The sequence below is a fragment of the Triticum dicoccoides genome, chromosome 7B (genome assembly GCF_002162155.2).
Source record: "Triticum dicoccoides isolate Atlit2015 ecotype Zavitan chromosome 7B, WEW_v2.0, whole genome shotgun sequence".
NCBI classification, from domain to species: Eukaryota; Viridiplantae; Streptophyta; class Magnoliopsida; order Poales; family Poaceae; genus Triticum; species Triticum dicoccoides.
The window spans coordinates 735480979-735488391 of NC_041393.1; positions in this window are offsets into that span (position 1 = coordinate 735480979).

Consider the following 7413-nt stretch of genomic DNA (forward strand, 5'->3'; position numbering starts at 1 on the left):
CATGCAATCAAATAGTGACATGATATGGCCAATATCATTTTGCTCCTTTTGATCTCCATCTTCGGGCTCCATGATCATCATCGTCACCGGCATGACACCATGATATCCATCATCATGATCTCCATCATCGTGTCTTCATGAAGTTGTCTCGCCAACTATTACTTCTACTACTATGGCTACCGGTTAGCAATAAAGTAAAGTAACTACATGGCGTTGTTTAATGACACGCAGGTCATACAATAAATAAAGACAACTCTTATGGCTCCTGCCGGTTGTCATACTCATCGACATGCAAGTCGTGATTCCTATTACAAGAACATGATCAATCTCATACATCACATATCATTCATCACATTCAACTTGGCCATATCACATCACATAGCATACCCTGCAAAAACAAGTTAGACGTCCTCTAATTGTTGTTTGCATGTTTTACGTGGCTGCTATGGGTTTCTAGCAAGAACGTTTCTTACCTACGCAAAACCACAACGTGATATGTCAATTTCTATTTACCCTTCATAAGGACCCTTTTCATCGCATCCGATCTGACTAAAGTGGGAGAGACTGGCACCCGGTAGCCACCTTATGCACCAAGTGCATGTCAGTCGGTGGAACCTGTCTCACGTAAGAGTACGTGTAAGGTCGGTCCAGGCCGCTTCATCCCGCAATACCGTCAAAACAAGATTGGACTAGTAACGGTAAGCATATTGAACAAAATCAACGCCCACAACTACTTTGTGTTCTACTCGTGCAAAGAATCTACGCAATAGACCTAGCTCATGATGCCACTGTTGGGAACGTAGCAGAAATTCAAAATTTTCCTACGTGTCACCAAGATCTATCTATGGAGAAACCAGAAACGAGGGGAAGGAGAGTGCATCTACATACCCTTGTAGATCGCTAAGCGGAAGCGTTCAAGTGAACGGGGTTGATGGAGTCGTACTCGTCGTGATTCAAATCACCGATGATCCTAGTGCAGAACGGACGGCACCTCCGCGTTCAACACACGTACAGCCCGGTGACATCTCCCATGCCTTGATCCAGCAAGGAGAGAGGGAGAGGTTGAGGAAGACTCCATCCAGCAGCAGCACAACGGCGTGGTGGTGGTGGAGGAGCGTGGCAATCCTGCAGGGCTTCGCCAAGCACCTGCGGGAGAGGAGGAGGTGTCACGGGAGGGAGGGAGGCGCCAGGGACTCAGGTGTGGCTTCCCCTCCCTCCCCTCCCTTTATATAGGTGCAAGAGAGGGGGGAGGGCGCAGCCTTGCCCCTTCCTCCAAGGAAGGGGTGCGGCCAAGAGGGGGGGAGGAGTCCATCCTCCCCAAGGCACCTCGGAGGTGCCTTCCCCCCTTTGGACTCTTCCCTCCCCAAGTCTCCTTGGCGCATGGGCCTCTTGGGGTTGGTGCCCTTGGCCCATATGGGCCAAGGCGCACCCCCTACAGCCCATGTGGCCCCCCGGGTCAGGTGGACCCCCCCGGTGGACCCCCGGACCCCTTTCGGCACTCCCGGTACAATACTGATAATGCGCGAAACTTTTCCGGCGACCAAAATAAGACTTCCTATATATAAATCTTTACCTCCGGACCATTCCGGAACTCCTCGTGACGTCCGGGATCTCATCCGAGACTCCGAACAACATTCGGTAACCACATACAAACTTCCTTTATAACCCTAGCGTCATCGAACCTTAAGTGTGTAGACCCTACGGGTTCGGCAACCATGCAGACATGACCGAGACGTTCTCTGGTCAATAACCAACAGCTGGATCTGGATACCCATGTTGACTCCCACATGTTCCATGATGATCTCATCGGATGAACCACAATGTCAAGGACTCAATCGATCCCGTATACAATTCCCTTTGTCTAGCGGCATTGTACTTGCCCGAGATTCGATCGTCGATATCCCGATACCTTGTTCAATCTTGTTACCGGCAAGTCTCTTTACTCGTCCGGTAACACATCATCCCGTGATCAACCCCTTGGTCACATTGTGCACATTATGAAGATGTCCTACCGAGTGGGCCCAGAGATACCTCTCCGTCACACGGAGTGACAAATCCCAGTCTCGATTCGTGCCAACCCAACAGACACTTTCAGAGATACCTGTAATGCACCTTTATAGCCACCCAGTTACATTGTGACGTTTGGTACACCCAAATCATTCCTACGGTATCCGGGAGTTGCACAATCTCATGGTCTAAGGAAATGATACTTGACATTTAGAAAAGCTTTAGCATACGAACTACACGATCTGTGCTAGGCTTAGGATTGGGTCTTGTCCATCACATCATTCTCCTAATGATGTGATCCCGTTATCAATGACATCCAATGTCCATGGTCAGGAAACCGTAACCATCTATTGATTAACGAGCTAGTCAACTAGAGGCTTACTAGGGACATGGTGTTGTCTATGTACCCACACATGTATCTGAGTTTCCTATCAATACAATTATAGCATGGATAATAAACGATTATCATGAACAAGGAAATATAATAATAACTAATTTATTATTGCCTCTAGGGCATATTTCCAACACTTAGACTCAATCCGGTAAGATAACTTCAAAGGGAAAAGTCAATGCATTACAAGAGAGTAGAGGGGGAGAAACACCATAAGATCCAACTATAATAGCAAAGCTCGCGATACATCAAGATCGTGACAAATCAAGAACACGAGAGAGAAAGATCAACACATAGCTACTGGTACATACCCTCAGCCCCGAGGGTGAACTACTCCCTCCTCATCATGGAGAGCGCCGGGATGATGAAGATGGCCACCGGTGAGCGATCCCCCCTCCAGCAGGGTGCCAAAACAGGGTCCCGATTGGTTTTTGGTGGCTAGAGAGGCTTGCGGTGGCGGAACTCCCGATCTATTGTGCTCCCCGATGTTTTTAGGGTATATGGATATATATAGGTGAAATATGTCGATCAGGGGAGCCACAAGGGGCCCACGAAGGTGGGGGGCGCGCCCAGGGGGGTAGGGCGTGCCTCCCTGCCTCGTGGCCACCTCGAAGCTGCCCTGACGTCTTATCTAAGTCTCCTGGATTGCTTCCGTTCCAAAAGTAACTCTCCCGAAGGTTTCATTCCATTTGGACTCCGTTTGATATTCCTTTTCTTTGAAACACTGAAATAGGCAAGAAAACAGCAATTTGGGCTGGGCCTCCGGTTAACAGGTTAGTCCCAATAATAATATAAAAGTGTATAGTAAAGCCCATAAACATCCAAAACAAGTAATATAATAGCATGGAACAATAAAAAATTATAGATACGTTGGAGACGTATCAAGCATCCCCAAGCTTAATTCCTGCTCGTCCTCGAGTAGGTAAATGATAAAAACAGATTTTTTTTATGTGGAATGCTACCTAGCATATTTCTCAATGTAATTTTCTTTATTGTGGCATGAATGTTCAGATCCAAATGATTCAAGATAAAAGTTTAATATTGACATAAGAGTAATAATACTTCAAGCATACTAGCAAAGTAATCATGTCTTCTCAAAATAACATGGCCAAAGAAAGTTATCCCAACAAAATCATATAGTCTGGCTATTCTCTATCTTTAGCACACAAAATATTTAATCATGCACAACCTCGACGACAAGCCAATAAATTGTCTCATACTTTTATGTTCTCAAACTTTTTCAACTTTCAGACAATACATGAGCGTGAGCCATGGACATAGCACTATATATGGAATAGAATGGTGGTTGTGGAGAAGACAAAAAGGAGAAGATAGTCTCACATCAGCTAGGCGTATCAATGGGCTATGGAGATGCCCATTAATAGATATCAATTTGAGTGAGTAGGGATTTCCATGCAACGGATGTACTAGAGCTATAAGTGTATGAAAGCTCAACAAAATAAACTAAGTGGATGTGCATCCAACTTGCTTGCTCACGAAGACCTAGGGCATTTTGAGGAAGCCCATCATTGGAATATACAAGCCAAGTTCTGTAATGAAAAATTCCCACTAGTATATGAAAGTGACAACATAGGAGACTCTCTATCATGAAGATCATGGTGCTACTAAGGATTGGAGCATTGTCCCTTCTCTCTTTTTCTCTCATTTTTTTGGGCCTTTCCTTTTTTATGGCCTTTCTCCCTTTTTTATGGCCTTTCTCTTTTTTTATGGCCTTTCTCTCTCTCTCTTTTAATTTTCGACCGGAGTCTCATCCCGACTTGTGGGGGAATCATAGTCTCCATCATCATTTCCTCACTTGGGACAATGCTCTAATAATGAAGATCATCACACTTTTATTTACTTACAACTCAAGGATTACAACTCAATACTTAGAACGAAATATGGCACCTCTAAGTTCTTGGCCATCCGCCTCTCCCCATCCTTGCTTCTTCCTCCCTTCTGCCATGGCGAGAGGGCGCGCTGATGCTTCGACGGTGGCGGCTGTCACAGCCCTAGAATAATGTTTGTAAATAGTGGCTTTGCACCCATGCATCATGTCTAAATTTCTAAAAACTTGAATTGAGGAATTTTGAAAGCCTCAAAAACTTAATTAAAAGAAGGGCAAAGAACCCTAGAAATCTCATTCTTTGTTCCCAGATGTCCTTTGGCAATGTTTGAGAATTTTGGCAAGAGCTATATATCAAACCAAAATTTAGGAACATTTTTAAGGAATTATTTTGGGACTTTGAATTTAAATCAATACTATTTTTGAATTTGAACTTATATTCAAATATATACTGAATATATGTTCAAATAACTGAAACAATTTTATGTGCTTTGGTATAATCCCATTGTGCTAAATGAAATGTTCAGGGGAATTTTGTCACTGTTTTTGAATTTGTTTTATTTAGAAACAGTGGCAAAAGGACGTAAATTAAACAAAACAGAAGAAAAATTAAAAAGGAGCAGAGGCCTACCTAACTTACCTGGCGCTACCTACCGGCCCAGCACCGCAGCTGGCCGGCCCAGCCCACGACCGCCTCCTCCCTGTCGTCTTCCTCCCTCGCCAGAAGGACGGAGGCGCGTGGCCGCCCCGCGCCGGCCACCTCCTGCTTCCGCCGACACCCTGGGTGACCCCAGACGACGCCACACACACCCCTGGCTCCTTCTCAGCTCTTCCCGCGCCCATCCCCCTCCTCTATCTCTCTCCCTCGTTCTCTCCCCGTTTGCATCTGAGAACGCCGACGAGCACCACCGCGGACACCGACATCCCCACGCCCAGCTAGCTAGCCCACGAGCTCCGCCTCGCTGCGGCGCACCTCTATAACCAGTCCCACGAGCCCGAACGCTCTGCAACGTCGGCTCCATCGCCTTCTTCTTCCACGAGCACCGAAGGCCGCCGTCGTCGATTCGCCGGCCACAACGCTTCTCCGACATCGCCGTCGCCTCTGCTAGCTCCACTATGAGCTCCTCTCCAATTCCCCCTTGCTCTCCTCCTCTAGCCTGTCCTCTAGCCGCTGTCACCGCCAGAGCCGTGAGCTCGGCAATGCCGGCCATGTCGCCGTCATGGCTTTAGCCACTAGAGCTTCCACCTGAGCACGCTACCAAGCTCAGAATGGCCTCACGTGCCCGTAGACACGAACACCTCCCCTTCCCATGCACCGTAGCGCCACCCGCGCCAAGCCACAGCTCCGGCCACCGCCCAGCTACTCGCTGGTGTCGTTTCCAACCTCCCCGCGTCCAGCCACTTGCACCACCGGACGCGGCGCACTCCCAGGAGTCGGGCAAGACCAACCGCGCGTCCAACCATCGCCTGACGGTGATTTCCGAAGAACTCCGCCACAGTTTCGGTCACCGGCGGCTAAACGCCGGCGAGCTGACGTGGCGTCAGCATTAGCGACTAATGACGCCACTAACCCACCCCAGGCTCACTGACACACGGGCCCATGCCCTAATCAAACCCAGTTTTATCTCTGTTTAGATTAATTCATAACCACAGTGGCCCCACGCGTCAGTTTTGACCGTGCTGACGTGGATGTTGACTGGCCCCACATGTCATGCTGACTTTGCTGACGTGGGTGTTGACCGGACCCACCTGGCAGTGTCACTAACCAGCCCCAGTCACTAACCAGTGGACCCCACTGGTCAGGTTTGACCTAGAGGCGCCCAGTTGACCTGCTGACATCAGGGTGATGTCATGCTGGGGCAATATGTATTTTCTGGATTTATTCTTTTACAGGAAATTCCAGAAAATGCCCAAAACTCTTAAAATTGATAGAAAATAAACCGTAGCTCCAAATCAAACAAATTATATATGAAAAATGATCAGAAAAATGCAATCTATCCATTCAGAACAATTTAACCTTGCTGTTTAGGTGAAACAAGGTAATGCACTAATATGACCTCTTAAAATGGGTTTGCATTTGAATCTTTTGTTCAAATGGACTCATCTCAATCTGTTCTAGCTTGCATTAGCCCAAAACACATTCATATTGCCATGTCATGATCATGCATCATATTGTACATTACATTGATTGTGTTCTCCCTTGTTTGCCGATATTTGTCCCCTCTCAGTACACGATGTTTCGGCGATGAGTTCGATGACACCAATGAAGAACTATAATATCTTCAGAAGTGCTAGGCAAGCAAAACCCCCTTGTTCATTCCGATACAATCCCACTCTCTCGCTCCTGCTCTCTTTTACTGCATTAGGACAACAACGAATCATCTGTAATTGCTGCGGTAGTTGAACCCTTTATCCTCTACATGACCTGTCATTGCCACAGTAAATAGATGAAACCCACTAGCATGAGTAGGAGTTGTTTGAGCCCTGATGTGCCTACTCATACATGCTTGTTTGTCATGCCTGCTACTGCTTAGAGTTGAGTCAGGTCTGATTCATCGAGGATGAATCAGAGGTGTGTGAACATGTCCTACTGTGTGTGAGCTAAGTGTGTGAACACGATTTGGTAAAGGTAGCGGCGAGAGGTCATGTAGGAGTACATGGTGGGTTGTCTCATTGCAGCCGTCCTCAGGAACTAAGTTATGTGTTTGTGATCCATGAAACAGTTACTACCACGCATTGGGCCCGAAACCAATGGACCCTCTCGGCTTCTTAACCACCCTTGTTCTCTGTCCAGGGGTTGCAACTAGTTTCTGGTGTTTGTAGGATATGTGTTGGAGGCCGTGCGTAGCGCTGACCCTAGGGGTGGGCTATGATACGGTAGATACACCGTGGCTCGGTGTACCGAATGGCCGTTTGGTATCTCGGGAACCCTGCACACATCGTTCGGGGCCGTATGTGGAAACCTCGGCCGGACTCCCTGCGGATGGAACCTGAATAGGCGATAAACCTAGACTAGAGTCTTCAGTGTTTAGGTAGGCTGTGGCCGACACCCACGTTGGGCTTCCGCTTGAAGGTTGCCGAGTACATGTCGTGTAAACGGCGGTAAGTGGTGAGAGCGTGTGTGATGAAGTACACCCCTGCAGGGTTAACATCATCTATTCGAATAGCC